The sequence below is a fragment of the Perognathus longimembris genome, chromosome 7 (assembly GCF_023159225.1).
Source record: "Perognathus longimembris pacificus isolate PPM17 chromosome 7, ASM2315922v1, whole genome shotgun sequence".
Classification (NCBI taxonomy): Eukaryota; Metazoa; Chordata; class Mammalia; order Rodentia; family Heteromyidae; genus Perognathus; species Perognathus longimembris.
This window is the reverse complement of record NC_063167.1, coordinates 68,290,280-68,317,717: the sequence shown is the minus strand read 5'-3', so window position 1 is coordinate 68,317,717 and position 27,438 is coordinate 68,290,280. Positions and strand designations below refer to the sequence as shown.

Below are 27,438 nucleotides of genomic sequence, written 5' to 3'. Positions count from 1 at the left end.
TTTTTAAATTTAATTTATTTATTAATTGAATCAATTTTTTTGACAAGGTGCTGTGCAAAAGGGTACAGTTATATAGTAGGGTAGTGTGTACATTTCTTGTGATATCTTACGCCCTGTTTTTCTTTCCCTTCTCTAGGTCAGGTAGACATATATACAATACACAATGTATCAAGAACATATACAATATCCACGTGGCCAAGCCCAAGAAAATTTGCCTAGGGCTTTAAATGTAATGTAGACATTAGACAATATGTCGACAGTAGTCTTATATTATCGTACATACATAGCTTTTGAGCTATTGTATTCCACAGAGAGGTAAATTTCTGACCTTTATATGTTGAGTAGTTGTTTGGTTTTAGTTACATACTGTTGGGTCGCTTCCCCAATCATCTGGGAAATACCATTTGACAAGCAGTTTTTGGTTTCACAGACCTGGTCTCTACTGTCTCTCCGTCTCCCTTTCTTAACAGTCATGTATCAGGGAGATCATGCCCCTTTGTTTTCTGTGTTCTAGGCTTGTCTCGCTCAACATTATTTGTTCAAGTTTTGACCATTTCCCTGTGAATAACAATATTTCACCATTCCTAATCGCTATATAGTATTCCATTGTGTATAGGTACCATATTTTTTGGATCCATTCATCTGTGCAGGGGCATCTGGGTTGTTTCCATATTTTGGCTATTGTGAATTGTGCCGCAATAAACATGGAAGTACAAATGTCTTTTTGATATCTTGGGGCCTGCTGTTCCGGATAGATGCCTAGGAGTGGTATGGCTGGGTCATAGGGTAGGTCTATATTGAGCTTTTTGAGAAACCTCCATACTGATCTCCAAAGTGGTTGTACTAATTTGCACTCCCACCAACAATGGAGAAGGGTTCCTCTTTCCCCGCATCCCCTCCAGCATTTGTTGTCGCCTGAGTTCAGAGTATAAGCCATTCTAACTGGAATGAGGTGGTATCTCAGGGCTGTTTTTATTTGCATTTCCTTTACTACTAGGGATGTTGAACATTTCCTCATATGTTTCTTTGCCATTTTTATGTCTTCTCTTGTGAAGTCTCTCTTTAGTTCCTTTGCCCATTTCCTAATTGGTTTATTGGGCTTGGAGGGGCTTAGTTTTTTGAGTTCTCTGTAGATGACAGATATTAGGTCTTTGTCTGTTGCTGTGCTGATAAAGATCCTTTCCCATATGGTTGGCTGTCTTTCTGTTTTGGTGGCTATGTCCTTAGCTGTGCAGAAACTTTTAAATTTGTAGTAGTCCCATTTGTCTAGTCTCTCCCCTATTTGTTGTGCCCCTGGGACTATATTCAGGAAGTTCCTTCCTGTGCCTATAAGTTCTAGCATCTTTCCTACTCTGTCCTTCAGTAGTTTCAAGGATTCAGGTCTGATATTTAGGTCCTTGATCCATTTTGAGTTGATCTTGGTGCATGGTGATAGGCTTGGGTCTACTTTGAGTTTTCTGCTTATGGCTGCCCAGTTCTCCCAGCACCAGTAGTTGAACAGGCTATGTTTATTCCATTGTATGTCTTTAGCTCCTTTGTTGAATATCAGCTGACTGTAAGAGTGCGGTTTTATTTCTGGATCTTCAATTCTAATCAATTGGTCTTCGATCTGTTTTTATACCAATACCAGGCTGTTTTTGTTATGATGGCCCTGTAGTAGAGCTTGAAGTCTGGTATTGTGATATCTCCTGCACTGCTTTTTTTGCCTAGAATTGCTTTGGCTATTCTAGGTCTTTTGCTGTTCCATATGAATTTATGGATTGCTTTCTCTATTTCAGTGAAGAATGTGACTGGGATTTTGATAGGGATTGCATTGAATTTGTATAACAATTTGGGCAATATGGCCATTTTCACTATATTGATTCTGCCTACCCATGAGCATGGGAGGTCTTTCCATCTCCTTGTGTCTTCTTTGATTTCCCTTATTAGATTTTTATAGTTCTCATTAAATAGGTCTGTCACGTCCTTGGTTAAGTTGTTCCCTAGGTACTTTATTCTGTTTTTGGCTACTGTAAATGGAATTGTTTCCATAATTTCCTTTTCTGTTTGTACATTGCTGGTGTACAGAAAAGCTGCTGACTTTTGTGGATTGATTTTGTATCCTGCTACTTTGCCAAAATGATTTATTAGGTGTAAGAGTTTGGGGACTGAGTTTTTTGGGTCCTTCAGATATAAGATCATGTCATCTGCCAATAGAGATAGTTTGATTTCTTCCTTGCCGATGTGGATCCTTTTGATGTCCTCCTCTTGCCTTATTGCTATGGCTAGGGATTCCAGCACTATGTTGAAAAGAAGTGAGGAGAGTGGGCATCCTTGTCTTGTTCCTGAGTTTAGGGGGAATGATTTAAGTTTCTCTCCATTTAATATGATATTAGCAGTTGGTCTGTTGTATATGGCTTTTATTGTTTTGAGGAATGTTCCATCTATTCCTGTTCTCTCCAGAGCTTTTAATAAGTATGGATGTTGTATTTTGTCAAAGGCTTTTTGGGCATCGACTGAGATAACAATGTGATTGATTTTAGTTCTGTTTATGTGGTGAATTACATTGATTGATTTACGGATGTTGAACCATCCTTGTGCCTGTGGGATGAAGCCTACTTGGTCATGATGTATAATTTTCTTGATCAGTTTCTGGATCCTGTTAGCTAATATTTTATTGAGGAGCTTTGCTTCTGTGTTCATTAGTGATATTGGTCTGTAGTTCTCTTTTTTTGTTGGGTCTTTGCCTGGTTTGGGAATGAGTATGATATTAGCTTCATAGAATGAGTTCGGGATTTCTCCCTCTGTTTCTATTTCGCTGAAGAGTTTGAGGAGTATTGGTATTAGCTCCTCACTAAAGGTTTTATAGAACTCATTGGTGAATCCATCTGGGCCTGGGCTTTTCTTTGTTGGGAGGTTCTTGATTACCCCCTGTATCTCACTGTAAGTTATTGGTTTATTTATTTCTTCTTGGTTCAGTTTGGGAAGTCTGTACTTCTCTAAGAATTTATCCATTTCTGTAAAATTATTGTTTTTTGCTGAGTAGAGGTTCTGGAAATAGCTTCTTATGATTGTTTGAATATCGTGTGTACTTGTTGTAATTTTTCCGGTGGAGTCCCTGATTTTACGTATGTGAGTCTCTTCTCTTCTTTTTTTTGTAAGTCTTGCGAGGGGTCTGTCAATTTTATTTATTTTCTCAAAGAACCAGCTTTTAGTCTTATTTATTTGTTGAATGGTCTTTCTATTTTCAGTCAGATTTATCTCTTCTTTAATTTTTGTGATCTCTCTCCTCCTAGTCATTTTAGATTCGATCATTTCTTGTTTCTCCAGTTGTTTTAGTTTCATTGTGAGGTTATTCACATGCTCTGCTTCCATTCTTTTAATGTGAGTACTGAGGGCAATGATTTTGCCCCTCAGTACTGCCTTAGCTGTGTCCCATAGGTTTCTTTGTGATGTATTTTCTTTGTCATTGTGAAGTGCCAGACTTTGAAGTCAGGCCCCATTTTACCAGGTGAACCCCATTTTAGAATCGAACCCTGAGCCAATCAGATTTGTACCTGTGTCCTAATCTTGCTTGCTTGAACACCTGATTGTTGTAACCTTGTTCTTTGCCTTTATAAGCCCTGTGTAATCACAGCTCTGGGCTCCCTCCTAACCTCAGCTGTGTCGGTGGGTATGACGAGGCCCGAGTTGAAGCTCGCTTAAATAAAGCCTTGCCTTGCTTTTGCATTTCAGAGTGTCTGAGTCTCGGTGGCCTTTTTGGTGGTGGTCTCACGACTTGGCACAACAATTGTGGCTTATGAATTCGTTGATTTCATCTTTAATTTGGTCTGTGGCCCAAGTGTTGGGTAACAGTGTGGGGTTTAGCCTCCAAGAATGTGTATAGCCTCTGTGGTAACCGTTGTTATTGAGGGTTACCTTTAATACCCTGTGATCAGATATAATACATGGGATGACGTCAATACTTTTGTATTTGCTGAGGTTCTTTGTGTGGGCTATGACATGGTCTATTTTGGAGTATGATCCATGGGCTGCTGAGAAGGTGTATTGGGTCTCTGTATGGTGGAAGATTCTGTGTAGATCTGTCAGATCCATTTGGGATATGGTGGTACTTAGGTCTTCAGCTCCCTTGCTGATCCTCTGGGTGTTGGATCTGTCTCTTGGAGAGAGTTGGGTATTAAAGTCTCCCACTATAATTGTGTTTGTGTCTATCTTGTTCTGTAGTTCTGTGAGAATTTGCTTGACATATGTAGGGCCTCTTTTGTTCAGTGACTATACATTTATCACAGTGATGTCTTGATTCTGGATTTTTCCTTGTATTAAAATGTAGTGACCTTCTTTGTCTTTTTGAGTTGATTTTAATGAGAAGTCCAGCTTGTCTGAGATCAGGATGGCTACTCCTGCCATTTTGGTAGGTGCGTTTGCTTGGAAGATCTTGCTCCATCCTTTCATTCGGAGCCTGTTTTTGTCCCTTGCTGTAACGTGGGTCTCTTGTAGACAACAGATAGCAACTTTTTGTTTGCGGATCCATTCTGCCAGTCTGCTCCTCTTTATCAGAGAGTTTATACCATTTATATTCAAAGAGATCAAGGATAAGAGTGTTTTTTTCTCCTTCCATTTTCTTGTTGGGCTGTTTTTTTCCTTTTTTTTCCTTTCTTGTCTTTAGTGAGCTGCTCTTTCTGTTGGGCTCTGGCTATTGTAGTTTCTTTCTGTTCTGTCTGTGTGTCCTGTACGATTTCTGTTGGGTGGGATTCCCCTCTTAGAATTTGCCGTAGGGCTGGTTTTTTATTCACATACTCCTTTAGATCCTCTTTGCTATGGAAAGATCTGGTTTTTCCCTCGAATGTGAGCTCCAACTTCGCTGGATATTTAATCCTAGGTTGTAAGTTGTTGGCCTGTAGAACTTGGATGGTGTTCTTCCACTCACTTCGCGCTTTGTAGGTTTGTGTGGAGAGGTCTGCTGTTATTCGGATCCTCTTCCCATTGTAGTAAACTTCTTTCTTCGCTTTGGCTGCATTCAGAATTTGCTCTTTATTCTTGAGATCTGAAGTCTTGAATATTATGTGCCTTGGCGTGGCTTTTCTGGGGTCTGGCCTGCCAGGTGTCCTATAGACTTCAGTTACCTGGATGGGGTCCCTTGTGAGATTGGGGAAGTTTTCTGCAATAACTTTATTGAAAATATGATGAAGCCCTCTGCTCTGGTATTCGGCTCCTTCTTCTATTCTAATTATGCGCAGATTATATCTCTTGTCTTTGTCCACTAGTTCCTGGATTAGTCTGCCCTGAAGCTTCACTGTTTCTTGGAATGTGGTAATTTTCTGGTTCTTGTCAGCTGCATCATCATCCAAGAGAGAGATTCTGGATTCCATATGGTCAATTCTTTGTGCTGTGGATTCAATTGCGGAGTTTATGGATGTCAGAGAGCTATTTATGGTTGTCAGATCAGCTCTGATCATGGAAATTTCTTCCTTTAAAGAGTTGTATTTTAAATCTATTTTTTCATGCATTTCACTTCTCAGGATGTTAAGGTCTTCTTTAACGGAGGTTTGCATTGTATCCATTTTTGCTTCCATTTCTTTCTTGGCTTCTTGGGTGTCCTTCAAGACTTCCACTCTAAACTCTTGGAATTGTTTTCTGATTTTGTTTCTGATGCTTTCCATCATTTCTGTTAACGGCCTCATTTGCTTTTTTATTCTCCATCTCCTCTTCAGTCGTGCTGCTTTTTGGAGCTGGCGAGTTGGCTTGCCCTTTGATGAACTGTGTTATATTTCTTTGTGATTTGCTCATCTGGAGATCTGTGGGTGGCTTCCCTGGTTTGGCTTTGTGCTGGTTCCCGCTGGTCCGTCAGTGGGAGCCTTGTGTCCTGGTGTCCTGGCTCTGGGTTTGGGTTTGGCTGTTGAACCTTGTTTCCCAATGGGTGAGCGTGACCTTCTCAGTTGTTGCTGAGGTGGTCACTCTCCCTGCACTTGGGGGCCGGTAGGTTCTGTGTCTTTCTCTGCGGGATGGTGTCCTGCCACTGTGTTGTGCTGACCCCAGCGTGCCCCTGTTGGGGGTTTGCTGGTCGCTGATTCAGCGTGGCGTGGAGGCTTATCTCTTCTTTGGTTCTTTTTTCCACTCTGTATCTTGGTCAGAGGAGCTCACCTCTCAGGCAATTTGCCTTCCTGTGTGGACCCCTCCGGGGCCGGTGTTGTTGAGGGACAGCCCACCCACTTGTGCGAAATGCGCCAAACTGAGTGGGCACGGGCCGATGGAGAGCTCTGCTCTCCTGTGTAGGCGCGCCTACCAGAGTGGGTGCTGTCACCTGGGGCCCCGCCTACCTGTGTGCTGTGTGCCCACTATAATAGGCGCTGCTGCTGTGGCCCCGTCCACCTGAGTGGGGTACACCTACCAGAGCGAGCCCTGGGTTGTTGGGTTGTGCTTGTGCCCTCCCGTGAGTTCGCTGTGGGGGGCGGTATGTGTGGGGCCCAGTGGGATCAACTGTGCGGGCACGGGTTAGCGCTCTCAGACTGAGCCCCCGCTGCAAGGGGGGCGCGTGATCAGGCCCAGGTGTTCCTGCTGTGCTGGTATTGCCCACCAGCGCCTGTGATTTTAGTTGTAAAAGTCCGCCAGGTCCAGGAGCCTCGGGTGGGGCTTGCACTGCCTGCTGTCCCCGGCCCCTTGTGGGAAGGGGACAGGGCCTGTTCGGCCAGTTCAGGCTCCTGGGCGGCCTTGGGGCTGCTCCGCCCTTCCCCTGCTAATCTCCTGTGACTTCCCAGAGCCTGATGGGGCCTTCCCGCCTGATTTGGGGGTTCTTTGTTCCTTCGGGTGTGGAGGGGGAGGGAGGGAGATCTAGCTTCTTTGTAGGGTTTGGGTCTCTGATAGCTGGTCTCCCGTTGGGGGAGGGGGTAATGGGGGACTCACTGGTCCTGGATTGTGTGTGTGTCCCGCGCTGCCATTGGTCCTTTGGGGGTGGAGTGCTATGGTGTGGCGAAAGGTCGTGGTGGCATCCCCGGCTCTCCCCTTCTGCACTGCTGGGTTCCCCAGCCGCTTATGTCCGTTCCCGGTGTGGACCTGAACTTCCCGTCATCGCCGTCTCCGTGTGTCTTGGTCCGCATTCTCCCTGTTGTCCGTGGAGTCCCGCTGTCTGGACTCTGTGCTCCCAGTGTGAGTTTTCGGCAGTCGGTCTGCTGTTCACCAGGTCCCCTTTCCCAGCCTGGCCCTGTTCGAGCCAGGGTCGGCTGGTGGGGGGAGGGTACCCCGGAGATTCTCCGGCTCCGTGTAGGTTTTCAGCTCTTCTTTTTTGCTCCTTTTTTGTTTTCCTGTGTTTCTCCACTGCTTCTGGCTGCTGGTTTTGCTGAGTTCTTGATGGGGTGTTGGGTGCTGGAGTTCCCAGCTCGCTATTCAGTTGGAGCAAGTCGGGGTGCCTCCCTACTGTGGCGGCACCATCTTCCTCTCTCCTCCTGATTCTTAATTCTAGTTACTCAGGAGGCTGACATCTGAGCATTATGGTTCAAAGCTAGCCTGGACAGGAAAGTCAGTGAAACTCTTATTTCCAATTACCATCCCCCCAAAAGAAACGAAAACAAAACGCTGGAAGTGGAGCTTTGGCTCAAGTGGCAGAGTGCTATCCTTGAGCAAAAAAAGCTCAGAGACAACTCCCAGGCCCTTAATTCAAGCCCCAAGACTGGTATACACACACACACACACATGCGCGTGCCTGTGTGCGCACACACACACACACACCACAAAGACTGGTTTTTATACTCTTTCCATTTATGTGCTATGGATAGGGCCATTTCTTATTCATGATTGCTTTCTTCAATTCTTTGTTTAATATTTTGTGCATAATAGGTCTCTGTATATATTAGTTGAACCTTACTTACTCATATTAACCAAAGGAGCAGCTCACTAGTACTTTTTTTTTTTTTTTGGCCAGTCCTGGGACTTGGACTCAGGGCCTGAATACTGTCCCTGGCTTCTTTTTGCTCAAGGCTAGCACTCTGCCACTTGAGCCGCAGCGCCACTTCTGGCCGTTTTCTGTATATGTGGTGCTGGGGAATCGAACCCAAGGCCTCATGTATACGAGGCAGGCACTCTTGTCACTAGGCCATATCCCCAGCCCAGCTCACTAGTACTTTTAAATTACCTAAGTAGTCGTATAAAAGGGTTTCAATTTAATAAATCAGTTTGTACGTGCAATGCAACTTAATCAATGTCATTCTTTCATCATCCTTCCTCCATTTCTCCCAACCCCACCTATCCTCTCAAGTACATATTTCTTAAGGTAAACAGAGTAAGTTTATTTGGAGTTGAAAGGAAAGCCATGAAAAAAAAAAGTAGAGAGACTCCATTTGGAGAGGGGATCCCAAAGAGGAGTTCAATGACTACTCTCCCCTCTCCTTCCCTGGGCCATATGCTGAATTGTTTGATGGCTTGTGCATGCGTGCCCCACTCTTTCATTGGCTGAGTGGACACCCAGATCATTATGGAAACTAGAAACATACCATTGATAAATCTCAACTTTTTTTTTCAACCTGAGTGCAATCTTGGTCATGGTTCTACAACCATTTATGCCATTTCTTTCTGTTTCAATATAATCATAACTTGCACCATGTCCAAGATCTATAAAACTTTGGAGACAGTATGGAAAGTACTAAGTTAATACCTCTTTTTTCCCTAACCGGAACTTCCGAAGAGGCTAAGGTAAAGAATTTCAAGTTTCCATTTCAATATGATGGTAATGTAAAGACAGATTGATATGTATTTCTCATCATTTCCCCCACAGCTTCATTCCCACATGCCCTTTCCCAAAGCCTCACATCAGCTTTAGGGGATATTTACTAATTTACATGCACCTTCATGTTGGCATGAAATGTAACAAACTCCACAACACTCCTGTGCAATCTAGGATAGAAGGACAGGGCCTGCCTGCTCTGGAGCTAGAATATAAAGTAGTTTCTAAGACAGATAAATTATTTAGAATCCGAGAACAGTCTTCAACCCCAGTCAGTCCAATTTCTGCCAAATAATCAAGAAGATAAATGTATCATTCTTCGAGGACAGAAGACATGTTGGAAATCAGGTAACTTAATTTGAAATATGAAATGGAGCTAATTGATTTGCAATTCTGTCCCTGGTGTACTGCCCATTGGAAATGCAATGTTCTGAGATCTCTGGAACTGTGACTCCAGACAGGAAAGTATCATTTGCCCCTTGTTCTTAGGAGATGAGAAGACATAGAAGAAACTTGAAGGTGAATGATGCACAGCTCTATAACTCCTTAGTATTGCTGGTCCTTAATATCTCCAGGTAACAAACTCCATTTGTCTTAAGTTATATTATTAACTGTGTGTGTGTGTGTGTGTGTGTGTGTGTGTGTGTGTGTGTGTGTGTTAGTTTTCCAACCCTTAATAGGAACTCTCAAATACAGTTAAGAACAAGATCTAGGCCAGGATGTGAGCAGGCCAAAAAGGTTGCCTGTGACAGGAGATGAATGTGTTCTTTTAGCCTATCTTTATCTGGCTAATGAAATAATATTACCAAGTAGTGATTTCTTTTCTTCTTGTGGGCTGACTTAGGTCATTTCTTTTCTCTTCTAGAACCACATTAAACTGCCAAAATGGAACTTCAATTAGTATTATAATAATCCTCTCTGCTGATAGAGGTTTTTAAGCTCATCACCATCAAATTTCTGCATGGTGTTTTAAAGATGCACAAGATATTAAATATTTCCAGTTCTTACAATAATAAGCCCAGGCAGCATAAAAGTGTTCATATCATAAAAGCTAAGAATGGCAACATCCACCATAAATATATTGAACTATTGTCAACTGCTGTTTATCTGATATGATTTCTTTCTTTTCTTTCCTTTTTCATTTTTGTGCCAGTACTGAGTATAGAATTTAGGGCCTGGATACTGTCCCTTGGATTTTTCATTCAAGGTTAGCATTCTACCACTTGAGCCACAGCTCTTCTTCCTGCTCTTTGTGGTTAATTGGAGACAAGAATCTCATGGGCTTTCCTGCCCTGGTTAGCTTCAAACCACAGTCCTCAGGTTTCAGCCTCACAAGTAGCTAAAATTAAAGGTATGAACCACCTGTGCCTGGTTCTAATATGGTTTTTTGAATGTTACTTCCAGTTCCAGAAAGAGATTAATGAAGAATTGTTTTCCATAAAGAAATTCAAACACAATTTTGTCTATTTATATGTGTACTATAAACTTGTAAACCACTGGGAAAATACATGGATCCTAATAGAAAATGGACAAAAATTATGAACAGAAAATTTACAGAAGATGAAATCTCAAAGAGATGTCCAATTTCATTATTTTAAAAATGCAAACTAAAAATGTACCAGATATTAGGCATAACATATCAAAATAATACAGACTATGAGGATGCTCATTTGTTTTAAAAGGTATGTCAATACCATAAATGAAATTAGCAAATTGATTATGATTAAACAAATTGATCATTGTTTAAAATATAATGCCTACTGTGTTTCCTAAATGATGAAACTTTGAAAAAAGTAATACATTTTCGTGTCTATTTTTCATTTAAAAGTTATAACGATGGCTTATTTATACATTGGCTTTTTATTTTTATTTTTTGTCAGTCATGGGGCTTGAACTCAGGGCCTGAGCACTGTCCATGAGCTTTATTACTCAAAGCCAGTGCTCTACCACTTTGAGCCACAGCACCACTTTCAGGTTTCTGATGGTTAATTGGAGGTAAGAGTCTTACAGACTTTCCTTCCAGGCTGGCTTTGAACTGTGATCCTCAGATCTCAATCTCTTGAGTACCTAGGACTACAAGCATCAGCCACCAGCGCCTGGCTTATATTGGCTTTTTGAGAGAAGATGAAGTTCTGTCCCATGAATGAGGGAACTCATCTGGACATTACACTCACCTTTGTAGTAGGTTGGCTTAATAAAACTCTTATACTGTAAAAAAGTGAACTAAGGGCTTGGGCACTGTCTCTTAGTTCTTTGGTTTAATGTTAGCACTCTACCACTTGAATCAGAGCTTCACTTCTGGAATTGTTGGGTAATTGGAGACAAGAATCTCACTGACTTTGCTGCCTGGGCTGACGTCAAACTGTAATCTTCAGATCTCAGCCTCCTGAGTAGATTTACAGTTGTGAGTCATCAGCATCAGCAAGTAAAACATTTCTAAAATCTGGGCACTGGTGGCTCATGCCTGTAATCCTACCTGCTCAGGAGGCTGAGATCTGAGGATAATGGTTCGAAGCCAGCCCAGGCAAAAATGTCCCTGAGACTCTTATTTCCATTAAACTACTTAGAAAAATCCAGATGTGGCACTGTGGCTCAAATGGTAGAGCACTAGCCTTGAGCGCAAAGAGGCTCAGAGACAGTGCCCAGGGCCTGAGTTCAAGCCCCAGGACTGGCCAAAAAAAATTCTAATATGTAAAATATTAGAGATAATATAGTAAGGCCACAAAGCACTTTATACAGTGCAGATTTGCAGCTGTCTGTACATACATGCACATATGTAATATAGTAAATGTATTTATGTACATAATACTCTACAATATAATCACTAATTTAAGTATAAATATTTTTAAATTTTTTACTGTAAAGGTGATGTACAGAGGGGTTACAGTAAAGTAAGGTAATGAGTACATTTCTTTTTGGGCAGTGTTATCTCTGTCCTCGTTTTCTTTGGCTTTTCCTTCCTTGGGCTTTTCACCCCTCTCCCCCAAGTTGTAAAGTCACTTCCAAAATAGTGTCTAGTGAGTAGCACTGTTGCATTGGTTCACCCTTTGTTTCTGTGAGTTCCCTTCTCTTCCCCAAATCAGACAAACTTATATGCTAAGCAAAAGATACCAAAATCAGAAAGAGTGACCTCAGGGAATAAACCAGAACAGAAAAAAAGGAAGACAAAAGAAATAACTTCGAAGAGTACACTAAAAAAAAAAAGAAAAACAAAACACACATACACACACCTCTTGTTTCTATATTGTGGAGATCTTTTTTATTAACTAACATCATTTTATGTGGTCATATATACATAGCTATTGGGCTATTGTGATTCTCTGCTAAGACTATTCTAGGAAAATACTAATTATTACAAATCAAGGAAACCATGGAGCCTGTGTTTCTTTGGGTCTGGCTTACTTCATTTAATATGTTTTCTTCTAAGTCTTTTCATTTCCTTACGAATGGAACAATGTCATTTTTTCTGACAGAAGCATAGAATTCCCCTGTGTGTGTGCAGTTCCATTTATCTAGCCTTTCTTTGATTTGTTGTGTTTCTAGATCTTTACTTAGGAAGTTTTAACCCCCTATTCCTTCCTGTAATATTTTCAGGGTATCTGCAAGGAACATTTTTTTTTTTGGCCAGTCCTGGGGCTTGAACTCAGGGCCTGAGCACTGTCCCTGGCTTCTTTTTTTGCTCAAGGCTAGCACTCTGCCACTTGAGCCACAGCGCCGCTTCTGGCCGTTTTCTGTATATGTGGTGCTGGGGAATTGAACCCAGGGCTTCATGTATATGAGGCAAGCACTCTTGCCACTAGGCCACATTCCCAGCCCCTTTTCAGGGTATCTGCTCTTACCTCGAGGTCTTTGATACATTTGGAATTGATTCTGGTACAGGGTGATATATAAAGATCTGACTTCAGTTTTCTACACACGTATAGTCAATTCTACCAGATAGGTATGAATATTTTATATACTATACACATGTGTATGTATAAATATAGACTTTAATGAAAATGACTACTGGTATAATAATAACAATGACTGCTTCTGGAACTCTTAAGTCATTTTAATGCATGCCCCCTTTTGGCCAGATGTATTTATAGGATTCTATTTGAGGTATAAATCTGTCCTAATGATCTGATGAGTGTCTGAAGAATCCCAAAGTATCATTTTGATGACCTGCAATTTCTACATATACTCCATCCCCTCTGCCAGAGTACTGAGCTTATTTTTCTGTGTATGTGTGTTATTTTTAGTCTGGATCATTAATGCATGATAAACTAGTTCATGAGTTTTTCAATCATGTAGCATTGAGTCTGGATTAATGCTCATGTTTGTATGTGCCCCAATGCATTTCCTGTAGAACTATTCCCAGGTCTTCTTTACTAGAGCACTACTAATTTGATCTCAAATATGCAAATGTGAGGGATCTCTTTTAGCTACATTACTATCTCCAATTATATATTGTGTTTTTTTTAAGAAAATAAAAAATTAGTAAGAAATTTTAAATTGCCTTTTCTTTCTAAGAGTTTTAATTTTATGTCTGTCTGTCTGTCTGTCTGTATGTATGTATTTTTTGTGCCAGTCCTAGGGCTAGGACTCAGGGCTTGGGTGCTGTTCCTGAGATTTTTTTGCACAAAGTTAGCACTCCACCACTTGAGCCACAGATCTACTTCTGGCTTTTCTTTCCTTTTGCTAGTTAATTGGAGATATGAGTCTCATGGGCTTTCTTGCCTGGGCTGGCTTTTATCTGTGATCTTCAGATGTTAGCCTCCTGAGTAGCTTAGCATCTAAGATTACAAGTGTGAGTCACCAGCACCCAGCCTGTTGGGGTCTCTGGGACCCCTTTTCCCCCTATCTCCCAGGGGAAATGCCCGAATCCAAAACTATGAAAGAGCACTTTGCTTTGTCTCCCTCCTGCAGAAGGCAAAGCGTGCTTTTGTGGATTGCATTTAGCTGAGAAGAGAGTTGCCGAAAACCTCCCCCCCCACCCCGTCCCCTCTCATGTGTCAGAGGTTGGCGCAGAAAGGAAGGCTCTGGGAGACAGTCTGAGGATTGAACTGGTCTCACCCACCCAGGGGGTGGGCAGAAGAATTTATTACGGTGACAAAGGCAGAAGAGGAGGGACTTGGGGTGACTAGCTAATTGGCTGAACTGGGCTGCCCATCAGGTGATGTCATGGAACTTCCTCTGTGGGTGGGGACCACAATCCCCCAAGGGCCAGGCCTCCACCATTAGACACATGGCCGAACCGAGAGAGGCGGGGACCGCTTGCTTCTCTTCCAGTTGAGGCCGGAAGGTGGGAGGGGTTTCCTCCCACACTGCTCCAGGGCTGGGGGAAGGGCAGCGTGAATCCCCAACATCTGCCCCTTTTTGCTTTTTAAATGAGCAGGGGATGCTGTAAACATATAGCACATATGTAGGCATAAGGCAGTCCAAGTCCAGAAAAGTTGGAGTCTTTAGTCTGTTTCCATGCCACTCAAAATAATGCAGGCATCCTCCCTCTTTTGGCAGTGAGGTAGAAGCAGGTTGAAGCTTTGGCATCTCTGGTAGTTCACAGTAGCTGGTAACTTAAACATAAGTGATTAGTAAAACATTTCCTTTTCTTTATAAATATTGAAGCGAAGGTGCTAAACCTTTGCGCTTACTTTTTTCAAAACATTTCTATCATGAAACATTGGGGTTGAGTGTCAAAACCCTCAGCTCCTATTTCCCTCCAATGGGGCTCCCTAACAACAGGGTGAAAGGCAAGGGAGAAACAGTGCAACTCCCTATTTTAGTCCCTGTGCAAAGCCGTGGGCAATGTCATCACGGCAAAAAATTGTGCCATGAGATGCTCAAGAAAGAATCCAGAAAGCAAACAAGGAAAGGAAGCTTGGTTGCCTTCTACCGGCCTCCTGCCGTATGCAGTCAGGCTTTCCATATTCCCATGGAAGGGCAGAAGAAGTCCAACATGGTCCTTGTTTTCCTAGAGAAAGCAACAAGACATTTCTCCAGAGCAAGTGCTCTGGGTTTAGTTTTCCAATCTGGAAAAACACATACAGTGCTCCATCCCACACTGATTTGGGATGATTGAAATTTTTTTGATATTTAATATAAGCATAACTATTCTTAATTAATCTTGGGGGCTACCTATAAGCATAAATATTCTTAATTAATCCTGGGGGCTCCCCCCCTCTTTTTTTTTTTTTTTTTTTTTGGCCAGTCCTGGGCCTTGGACTCAGGGCCTGAGCACTGTCCCTGGCTTCTTCCCGCTCAAGGCTAGCACTCCTCCACTTGAGCCACAGCGCCGCTTCTGGCTGTTTTCTGTATATGTGGTGCTGGGGAATCGAACCTAGGGCCTCGTGTATCCGAGGCAGGCACTCTTGCCACTAGGCTATATCCCCAGCCCGCCCCCCTCTTTTGTTTTTTAAAATTATGGCACCGGCAAGCACCAGGCAGGAAGTATGGGTGGAGTCTCTTCTTCTGTAGCTACTTCCTGCTGAAAGGGGGCAACGTAATCAAGGGCCCCTGGTCAGCCTGGCACTGTCCAGTGTGGCTGGCAAAAGTTCCCATCATTACCACGAGAATGGTCACTAGGGCCAGAGAGTGCTATGGTCTCCTCTGGCTAACTCCTGCATCTTGAGCATACCCAGAAGTTTCCAGGGCTGGGGCCTCCAGGGTTCAGGTCTGTGTTAGGGTGATGGCTGTGAATGGCAAATTCCCAGGTGGTGATCTCAGCAAGAGATTTTATTCTGTCAAAAGAGACTTTTGAAAAGGTCAGGCAAAGTATTGACAAGTTCTCAGAGCTGGTTGGCATGAATGACATAAAATATATCCTGGACATAAGCCAGAAAAGTTCCATTTGGAGCATAAACCCAATTGTAAAATGAACAGGTAAGGAGAAATGACTGAAAGAAGTGTTTAGTGATAGAAAACCGGTTTGGCGTAGGCAGTCAGAGGCAAAATATATATATATACATATATATATATATACATACATACAACTGGCAGAAAAAAAGGAAAATGGACAGGTACTACCTCTCTCGATTTCCCGGCTCTGATCTGTTTTGAAAGGGGGAGACAAGGAAGCTCCGTTTAGGATATGACACCATTCTCCTCTCACTCCATTCCACATTCCCGTCTCCTGGACTGGCTAAGTCCCAGGACTTCCAGCGCTTGTTGCTGGGATGGCATCCTCCCATCCGCATTTATGGGTTTTGAACTCGGGGTCTGAGTACTGTCCCTGAGCACTTCTGTTCGAGGCTAGTGCTCTACCACTTGAGCCACGGTGCTGCTTTCAGAATTATGCTGGTTCTCTTGAGCCAAGCTCTCAATCTGGCTCTTTGCTGGTTAACTGGGAGATTGAGTTTTAGAGAGATTTTTTCTTTCTGCCTGGGCTGGCTTTGAATTGTATCCAGGGAGTCTTAGTCATACAAGCCCCTTTTATCTCCAATTGAGCAACAAGGAAAACAACAGAGATAATCCATTTGTAACTTGTTGAGAGCTGACCAAACCTGCTTGTTAAGGTTTTGCTGTAACACTTAGAAAACATGAGATCTATGTGCCATCAACCTGAATCACACCATTTAATCTTACTGGCAGGAGAAAGAGAACACAGATAAATGACAACCGGGGGCAAAAGGCTAAAGCAGTGTGGAATTTTCAGTTTTAGCAGTGGCTGCGTCTTTCATCCCTAATTGGCAGGTTCCATGCCATGCGATGGAGAGATCTGGGCAAGGCTGCAGTGGCATCTCTGGATAGACTGTCACATCTCGTTTTGAGTTGCCTGCAAAATTTCTATACAGACTGGTTGATATTTGAAATCCCCCCAGCATTTCTGGCTTTTGTAGGCTGATGCCCTTCTGGTTTAAGCAGCGTAAAAGGATTTTCTTAATTACACAATCCACGTGGGTATCTCTGTGGCCACCACCATAACTGTAACGATTTAACCTGGAGTAACTGTTATGATAGGACTATCCAAATCCTCACAAGACTCATAAATTGTTGAAGCAGTTTCCAATGCGAGAGAGAGAGAGAGAGAGAGAGAGAGAGAGAGAGAGAGACCAAGGAATCGTTAGTAGTGAAATCAGGCAGCTTGGGAACAGACAGCTAGCACACGCATTGGACCTGCATCATAGGAAGCAAAATATTTAATGTTGGGTTAGGAAAATTTAGGTTTCTAGTCACATTTGTATGAAACAATTCCAGTTTCTTGAACTTGAGAGTTTATGAGAACACAGGAGAGAAAAATGGGAAGGTAAAATCTTAATTTATGCCAAAGAATTGTCAGGACTAGACATACACTTGACTTTTAACACACTGAATATAAAGAATAACACACTGGTTTTACATCACTGTACTTATATCACATGCTGCATATTTGAACCTTATGGAGTTTCTCTTAGACATATTTGCTTGCACCCAAACATTGAGCTGAAAACCTATTTTGTTCTGCTTTTAGATTTTACCAGACAGACATACAGACACACAGACACACATTTGAACCCTGAGCGCTCTTAAAATTGCTTTTTTGATTGGCCATTTAAGTTTTCTGGAATTCCAGTGGCAAATGGTATTAATTTGCCCATAATAGAACCATGTGGTTGATAAAAAACAAAAAGGAAACCTCTCCTAGTCACCCAATCCCAAGACAAATCTGTGACTCCCAACATGACAATTGTTTTTAAATCACACCAGATAAGAAAACTTTTCCATCCATCAAGAAAAAACTCCTCCAGTTTTTGGTATCTTTGAACTGGTAATTATAGGAAATCCAACCAAATTACTTATTGCTGTATTAAACTCTTTGTTTCCCTTTTTAATATTCCGTTTTAGTTTATAATTTGAGGCTTTTCCTGCCTGTAGCTGCAAGTTTAATAGAGAGAAAAAAAACTGTGCAGGGAAGCACAGCAGGGGGGTTTCTCACAGACGCAGGTGCTAGCCCCGCCCAGCTGCAGTCGCTGGAAGTCTGCCTGTCTCTTGAGTCCCTGCTCATCCTCGCTGGCAGCCTCAGAAACGGAAAGGGAAGGGAGGGGGCCAGCGCGGGGCGAACCACCCCGGGCGCCCGAAGCATGCAATCACCGCTGCCTCCCTGTCCCCAGAGTCAGGAGCTCGCCGCCGCTTGTGAACCCAAGTGGGGTCCCCAGCCCGTGGCCGCGTGGAGCCCAATTGCTCTTGGGGCATGCCCCGCGACCCGTTTGCAGATCCGGACCTGGAAACACCAGGTGGGCAGGGGCTCCCGGGCGACATGGCGGCACCCGCTCCAGGCACCCCAGTTGCTGGCATCGCCGCCATTCCCAGTGCACCTCTGCTGTGTCTTTGCGGGAACTCCCCCCTCCCCCCCCCCCTCCCCGCGCCTGGCGCAAAACCGCCATGGCGGGACAACTCTTTCCATTGCCGCGTCCCAGGACTCGCGAAGCCCCGCAAGCCCATTCCTGTTTCCTCTCTATGCATTTGCCCAATCCTGGTGGGGACCCTCTCCTCTAAACACAATCACTAAACGCAATCTGTGGGGTTGCTGAACTCCGAAATTCCTAGCTGTGCGTTCCCGCCCCACATTGGGCGCCAGATGTTGGGGTCTCTGGGACCCCCTTTTCCCCCTCCCCGGGGAAATGCCCGAATCCCAAACTATGAAAGAGCACTCGGCTTTGTCTCCCTCCTGCAGAAGCCAAAGCGTGCTCAGTAGGAAGTAATGAGGGAGTGAGGGCCACAAGTAAGCTCGGACTGGGTGTGGCCATGAGTATGCCCTCCCTCCTCCCTTACTTGCCAAGGAGGCCAGGTATGCATGGGCATCTCGGAGTAAGCTTCAAGAGCTTCTGAAGTTTTATTCATGTGAGGGGTTTATATAACAGTAATGGAGGCAGGAAGAGGAGGGACTAACTGGGTATTAAAGATTGGCTGATGAATTGTCCATCATGGTGATGTCACGGAACTTCCTGCAGAGGCAGAGATCACAGTCCCCCCAGGACTGCCCCCCCTGGGCTCAGGCCGGCACCATTATGAGACATGTGCTCCAAGACGAGAGGCGGGGCTGGTTTGGGCCGACTTTCTGGTTCCGGACCATGCGGGGGGTGGGGGGGAGGTAGGAGTGGATAATAGCCATGCAGTCCCAGGTCTTAAAGGTATAGCCATCCCTGACATAAACCTGTGCTAATTATTCCATATAAGGGAGACCATAGAGTCCATGTTGCTTTGGATCTGGCTCACTTCACTTAGTATAATTTTTTCCAAGTCCTTCCATTTCCTTACAAATGGGGCAATGTCATTCTTTCTGATAGAGGCATAAAATTCCATTGTGTATATGTACCACATTTTCCTGATCCATTCATCTACTGAGGGGCATCTGGGTTGGTTCCAGATTCTAGCTATGACAAATTGTGCTGCGATGAACATTGTTGTGCTCCTTCTCCTTCTCTTCCCCCTCTTATTCTTCACTCTCCTCTTCCTTCTCCTTAGGGCTTGAACTCAGGGCTTCATGCTTACCCACATGGCTTACTTGCTTGGCTGGTGCTTTACCATTTGGGCCATGTCTACAGCCTAGCTTTTTCCTATTTAATTTGATATAGAGTCTTGAGGACTTTTCTGCGTAGGATAGCTTTGAACCACAATCCTCAGATCTTAATCTTCTTTTTAGCTAATTACAGGCCTTCTAATTCCAAGTTCCTTTAGTGTGAAATTTGCCCAGCAGAGTTATAGGTTGAAATGTGGAGGAGCCACTGGTTATTGGGACTCACGCTTGTAACCCAGCTACTCAGGAGGTGGAGATAGGAGGACTGAGATTCAATGCTAGCCTGGTCAAAAGTGAGGAACCCTATTTGAAGAAAAAAGAACTGAAAAAAACCACCAACAACAAGAACAACAGGGGCTGGGAATATGGCCTAGTGGTAAAGTGCTCGCCTCATATACATGAAGCCATGCGTTCGATTCCTCAGTACCACATATATAGAAAAAGCCGGAAGTGGCACTGTGGCTTAAGTGGTAGAGTGCTAGTCTTGAGCAAAAAGAAGCCAGGGACAGTGCTCAGGCCCTGAGTTCAAGTCCCAAGACTGGCAAAAACCAAAACAAAACAAAAACAACAACAAACTATACCACCTGAAGCAAGCAAGACTCAGGTGATATAGTTCACAGGCCTTGAGTCCAATCCCAAGAACCACAAGAAAATCAAACAAAACAAAACTTTGGAATGAAAGAAAGAACTGAGGAAGTACTCGGGAAGGCTGAGCAATCTGACCTGCTGAGAGGAAAGCTTCACATGGGGAGATAGATGCTGCTGCCTTTGATTGGCCTTGGTCCTCACAGCTCCAAAAAGAAACAGGATCTTGATAAGCTCTATGAGCTGAAGTCCAAAGCTTGGCAGATTATGAACCAGTTTGGCCCCTCAGCCCTAATCAACCTTTCCCAATTTCTCATCCATAAAACCGGAACCAGTCAGCACCCCTCCACAAGGCTCCATGGCCAATAGCACTACTACGGTGGTAAAGATACCAGGCATTCCTGGGACTGGGGGGTGTCTTAGCCCTGAAAACAACCAGGTATTGACCAAGAAAAAGTGACAGGACTTGGTAAGAGAAGTGGATCCTAATGAGCAGCTGGATGAAGATATGGAGATGCTGCTGCAGCTCGCTGATGATTTTATTGAGAGTGTGGTGACCGCAGCCTGACAGCTCGCACTGCATCGCAAGTCAAGGACCCTGGAGGTGAAGGATGTCCAGCTGCATGTACAACGCCAGGGGAACATGTGGATCCCAGGATTTGGCTCTGAAGAAATCCGACCCTACAAAAAAGCTGTACCACAGAAGCTCATAAACAGAGAGTGGCATTGATCCGGAAAACAACCAAGAAATAACAGACAGAAAAGTCAGGAAATGGGCAACAATGTATTTGGAGATAGTTGAGCTGAGACCTCAGCCATCTCATCCTTGGATTAAAAAAAAATGCTTCACAGAGAAGCATATATTTTTTATTAACAGTGCAGCAATATCTATAATGACTGAGATGATCTGCCAAAAGAATAAAGTCCCCTACTCCTCTTCTGGGTTCTTTTCCCTGCCGTCTCAAAGAGGAGCAGTGTATCTTCCAGAGAAGATTTTATCTGTGGCTTATTATATTAGTAATTAAGTATGGAACAAAGCATTTTGGTCTTGTTGGGTAAAACAGTATTAACAAGATTTATAGAGGGTTTTGTTTCCTCATCCATTCCCCCATTCCCTGTACTTTGTAATGTCAGTGTTTATATGAATATAAATTTGATTTGCTTTTCCAGAATAAAGAAGTTATCAATTGAAAAAAAAGAGCTAGAAGTGGAACTGTGGTCCAGTGGTAGAGTACTAGCTTTGAACACAAAAGCTTGGGAACAGCAATTAGTCCCTAAGTTCAAGCCTACTTAAGTACGAGCACCAAACAGCTCCTTCCCCCACAAAACCTAGGTTGAATAGGATTAACTCAAAACTTGGCATAGTACCTAATATAAGTTTAATATGACATGCTCTAAAAGTGTTTTCTGAAAGTGGTGGCTCAAGTAGCACAGCACCAGCCTAGAGCAAAAATGCCAAGCAAGGGTGGGAAGCCCTGACTTCAAGCCCCAATACTGGCGCGTGCGCGCATACACACACTCCCCCACCAAACACATACACAATGCTCACCAAGTAGTGGTGGCTTGTGCCTACAATCTTAGCTACTCAAGAAGCTGAGCTCTGGGGGCTGGGGATATAGCCTAGTGGCAAGAGTGCCTGCCTCAGATACACGAGGCCCTAGGTTCGATTCCCCAGCACCACATATACAGAAAACGGCCAGAAGTGGCTCTGTGGCTCAAGTGGCAGAGTGCTAGCCTTGAGCGGGAAGAAGCCAGTGACAGTGCTCAGGCCCTGAGTCCAAGGCCCAGGACTGGCCAAAAATAAATAAATAAATAAATAAATAAATAAATAAATAATTAAAAAAAAGAAGCTGAGCTCTGAAGATTGCAATTTGAAGCCTGCAGGGGCGGGAAAGTCTGTGAGATTCTTACCTCTATTTAACCAAATAAAATAAAATAAAATAACTCATGGGGTAGACTGCCAGCCTTGAGTGAAAATCCTATGGGACAATGCCCAGGCCTTGAGTTCAAACCCCATTACTGACAGGCGTACACACACACACACACACACACACACACACACACACACACACAGAGACACCCCCCCCCCCCCCCCAAATGCTTTCCTAATTTTGCTGGAAGTAAAATACTGGTGCCCACCAGTATAACCTCTAACTTAAGTGGATGAACTAGCCACTGGATACAGACAGCTATGTGTCCAGAGTTGGCCCTGGGTCCATTTAAATCTTCAGAAGTCACTGAAAATAATTGTCCACTCAGCACTCTTATATCACTCAAATCTTTATATGAGTCTCAGTTAACTTCTGCCAGTGTCTGTGACCATGAGTATCCTGGATTTGCTGAGCTAAACAAATTCATCCATTCCCAATTCTACCTTCTGGACTGAAGGTTCACATAAAGAGCAGGAATGGAAGGAACAACACTTTATCCTATTTGGAGTCACCTTTGCTTTGCTTAAGGATGCTAGAACCTGCTAACTCTCCCATCAGGAAAAAGAACAAGACCAAAGATTAGACATTAGGGCCTGCCTTGAAAAATGGCAGCCACCATACAATGGACAAAGGCCTCATATCTAAAAATACATGCAGAACTAAAAAAAATTAAATTCCTCCAAAACAAAACCTCAAAGAACAGCCCCCTCAATAAGTGGGCTACAGACTTAAAAAGAGACTTCTCTGATGAGGAAATGAGAATGGCCAAGAGACATATGAAAACGTGCTCTACATCACTGGCCATAAAAGAAATGCAAATCAAAACATCATTGAGATTCCACCTCACCCCAGGCAGAATGTCCATTATCAAGAAAACTAACAATAACAAATGTTGGAGGGGATGTGGCCAAAAGGGAACCCTACTTCATTGTTGGTGGGAATGTAAACTGGTTCAGCCACTCTGGAAAGCAATATGGAGATTCCTCAGAAGGCTAAACATAGAGCTCCCCTATGACCCAGTAGCTCCACTTTTGGGCATCTACCCAAAAGACCACAAACAAGAACACACTAAAGCCACCAGCACAACAATGTTCATCGTAGCACAATTTGTCATTGCTAAAATATGGAACCAACCCAGATGCCCCTCAGTAGACGAATGGATCAGGAAAATGTGGTACATCTACACAATGGAATTTTATGCCTCTATCAGAAAGAATGACATTGCCCCATTCATAAGGAAATGGAAGAACTTGGAAAAAATTATACTAAGTAAAGTGAGTCAGACCCAAAGAAATATGAACTCTGTGGTTTCCCTCATAGGGAATAATTAGTACAGGTTCAGGCTAGTCACAGCAGAGGATCACAAGAGCCCAATAGCTTTGCCCTTATGAATGCATAAGATAATGCTAAGTGAAATGAACTCCATGTTATGGAAATGATTGTTATATCACTGTTGTAATTACTTTCAACATGCCATGTGAAACTGTAGCTTCTTTTCTTCATGATCCTCTTATATCCACTTCCTGTGGTTGTACCCACGCTATCACTGTATCTCATCGAAGTACCCTGGATACTGTATATACTGATATTAGAACTAGGGAAGTGAAAGGGAATATCAAAATCGAGATACAAAGGATAAAAAGACAAACGACTCCAAAAGCAATACTTGCAAAACTGTGTGGTGTAAACCAACTGAACAACTCATGGGGGGGAGAGAGAAAGGGGGAAGGGGGATGGGGGAATTAGGTAACAAATAGTACAAGAAATGTACCCATGGCCTAACGTATGAAACTGTAACCCCTCTGTACATCACTTTGACAATAAATAAGTAATTATTGTTTTAAAAAAATAAAAATAAAAATGGAAGCCACATGTTAGTAAACCACACAAATTGAATAATTGAGCCTATAAGCAAGGTCTGCATACACTGAAACGGCTCATCTACCCCTGTGCCCAGGGTTATCCCTACAAATCACCCATGTCAGCTTCTGAGACCCATCTTTCCCAGGCTGCTGTATTTCACCTATTTCCTGATTGTAAAATAAAGGCAATGTTTGATTGCCCTTTTGGGAAAAGTCCTTGGTTGCCTGTTGCCTCCTAGAAATGAGAAAAACAGGTAAAGTAGAAATCAGGGAGTGGGGGGAGGGAGTTGGTTAATGGGGTTAGGGGGATCCAAAAACATCAACATCAGTTTTGAAACAGCCTGGATCATGGCCAATGGGTCCAAATTGACAGTGTGAACTACAATCGAGGGGCACAGTGGTAAAGTTGTCAGCTTAATGCAAAAGAGCAGTGCTTTGAGAGCCAGATTTGGGAACAGATTTTGTGAAAAATCCAGGATTATGCTGCCTCTCAGGACTTGGTTCTAATTTTGGTTTTGGGCTGTCCTCAATGCTTCCACCTCTCATGCATTCAAATTCTATTTGGGGGCTTATTGTGGAGGAAGCCAGCGAATGAGACATCCAGAGAGGGAAGGTCCAAATACGTACATACATAAACACACACACACACACACACACACATACATATGCATATATGTATATATATATATATATATATATATATACATTTTTTTGAACTCAAAGTTACCTGAGTTTTATAAGCATGTTTATTGTCACTCCTAGTCACTGACAAGAGTTCAGCAGTGTGCTCAGCTCTACCTACTGGGAGCAGATTGCTCACTGATGGTTAGTTTGCTTTTCTCACTTGTGAATGTAAATCTCTGTATCACTTTTATTCCTCAGATCTTTATGCAGATCTCAGGTAACCTCCCGGCTAGGGTCTCTGACCATGGAGTATCCTGGATTTGCTGAGCTAAACAAATTCATTCATTCTCAATTCCACCTTCCGGATCGAAGGTTCACATAAAGAGCAGGAAGGGAAGGAACAGCACTTTATCCTATTTGGGATCACCGTTGCTTAAAGGATGCTAGTCCCTGCTAACTCTTCCATCTTCTCCCTCCTGAGGCTCTACTCTGATCCCTCGTGCCTTCCCAGGATTCCCAGGGCCAGTGTGAAGATGAAAGAAGGTCACACAAATGTAAGAAGTGGCAGTGTTCTGACACTCACTGGCCCTGGTAAGTAGGAGGGAGCTGTGAGGCCAGCATATTCTCCTTGCTCTGTTGACTTCTCTTTCACGCTTGTGCTGAGTCCTTTATGACTGTGCTGGGCAACCCAGTTACTCAGCTGGTATTCTTAGAGCCTCCTTTGCTGCCAAGGGGCCTGAGACCCTTAGGAGGGAGGCCAGAAGCAGAGGTAAGCATGAAGAATGTCACATGACAGGTTTGCTTTTATCCTCACCTGCTCCTGGAGATGAGTGAGTCCTTCAGGGTAGACTGATTCATCCCATGCTTCTAGATGTTCTGGTTTCTTCAGTATGCAGGCATACACTGCATATGCCTGCATATGCCTGGCTCCCCTGCCCGTCATTGCAATGTCTGATGGTCCTCATTCTACCTAGTGTCAAAGAAAACCTTACATCCTCATAGGCATGAACATGTGGTCTAATTATAGCCATTGTCTTGAGATGGATGGAATTCTCAGAGAGTCTTAGGATTCTCTGAGTTACTCTAACAAGGCACATTGAAGATAGGTATGTTCTGAGGAGCTCAAGTGAAATGCGTTTTCTCTCTCTACTTGCCAAATTATTGTCAAATACCTATTTTTTAATTCCAAAATTCATCCTCTGCAAGGGCCTTGGGATTCCTTTTCTGATTAGGATGTAATCTGAACATTTAGTCTAGCCTCCCCGCCCCCCCCCCCCCCGCCTCCTTCTGATGATACTTAAAAAGCACTTTGCCTTGGAACTGGAGTTGTAGCAAGGTAATAGGGCTAGACTTGGCTTTCCCTACTAAATTTTTCCAGGTAGGGGTTTTAGATATCCATTTAAAAATATGTGGGTGTGGACAAGCATCAGAGGCTCACCTGTAATTCTAGCTACTCAGGAGGATGAGATCTAGGGATATCTAGCTTTTTGATGATTAATTGGAGGTAAGAATCTCATGATCTTTCCTGTTCTTGCTGGCTTCGAACCATGATCCTCAATCTCCTAAGCAGCTAGGATTATAGGTATAAGCCACCAGTGCCTGGCATAGAAAGGAAGATTTTTAAAGACAGCCTTGGATGAAGCATTGGAGGATGGGATGGATTAAAGTGGAAGGCCTGAGGCCAGGCAGGGTTGGGAAGCTATTCTGCAGTCCAAGGGAGGATAAGGGCCTGATGGAAGTCAATATACCTGAAAATGGAGAGAAAAATCTTGGCTTGAAAGGCCTCTAGAAAATAGAAAGGCTTCCATTCTCCTGTTGATTTCATAGTACTAAGCACATTTTCCCATACATTGTTTTAGAGATATAAACCTCCATACTGATCATTTACTCTGCCAACCTTAACCTAAATCAGTGCATAAGCACCTGTGTTTGACAAAGCCTGGTGGACACAGATCTGGTTTGCCTTAAATGTGTCCCAAAAACATGAGTAATCACTGCAGTGTACAAAACAAAACCACCCCCGGCTCACACGTGTTTCTACAATTCCTGAAGATTCAGGAAGAAGATGAAAACAGCTCTCAGTGTTGGGTTTTAAGAAAATGTCAGATCTAAAACATTCAACCATATTCTCCCTCTGACTCAACATGCTTGTAATTTTCAGTGAGGCACCTTTAGAAATCATATCATCCTTTTGGCTGAGACATCTCTGTTGACTAAAGATTGTTGTGTAAGATTGGATCCAAATAGTCTAGGATTTGTAATAATGGTATGACCTTAGGCAAATTATTTAATTTCTTAGCTTATTTGTTTATAAAATAAAAGTGTGCATATCATTGTACAAGGAAGTAAGAATTCTAGACTATATTATAGATAGATAGATATCCTTAATGCTGACACAACATACACACACACACACACACCTGTGTACTCTCAAAACCAAATAAAATTCACAATGAAATATCATTAGAATAATTATTGGCAGGAAGATGACACATATCTTAAGTACTGATGAGGATGTGGGAAAAAAACTTGCATATTCTTGATGGAAATGTAAATTAATATAGCCAAATGCAAAATAATATGGAGGGTCTTCACAACATTAGAAATAGAATTTTCCTTATTATGCAGTAATCTCACTATTGGGTGTATATACAAAGAAAATGAAGCCAGTATACCTAGAAGCTATCTTCACTCTTATTTCAACTATTCATGAGTGTCAAGATATGTTCATGACTTAAGGTATATTGGAACATTATTTAGATTTTGAAAGGTAAGAAATTAAATTTTGATAACAAGAGAGAACCTGAAGTACAGAATGCTAAATTAAATAAGCCAGACACAGAAAGGCAAATAAATATCAGGTTATCTCCTTTATTGTGAAATTTGAAATAGTGAAAAATCTTAGAAACAGCAAGTAGAAAGATGATTGCTACAAACTGGGGAGAAGAAGATTTAGGGGGATGGAGGTCAGAGGTACAGAATTTCATTCTTGCAAGATAATTAAGTTTTGGAGATTAATTCATAGCAAGATGACTACAGCAGTTTCTTATATGCAGGAGATAAGTTCCAAGATGCTGTATGTTTGCCTAAAACTGCAGATAGCTATGAATTCTATGTATATTACATTTCATAACCTTTCTCCTACATATTCACATTTGTGTTTAGTTTAAGTTATAAGTTGGACCCAGAAATTAAGGAGTTCACAACACAATAGAACAATTGTAATAATAAACTATAATGACAGTTCTTCCTCTGCCCTTCTTTTTTTTC

At 42.9% G+C, this 27,438-nt stretch overlaps 1 pseudogene; it reads left to right on the top strand.

The window, feature by feature from the left end:
- The first annotated feature begins 19,931 nt into the window (after window positions 1-19,931).
- Window positions 19,932-20,669, top strand: LOC125355421 (annotated as a pseudogene).
- The last annotated feature ends 6,769 nt before the right edge of the window (window positions 20,670-27,438 follow it).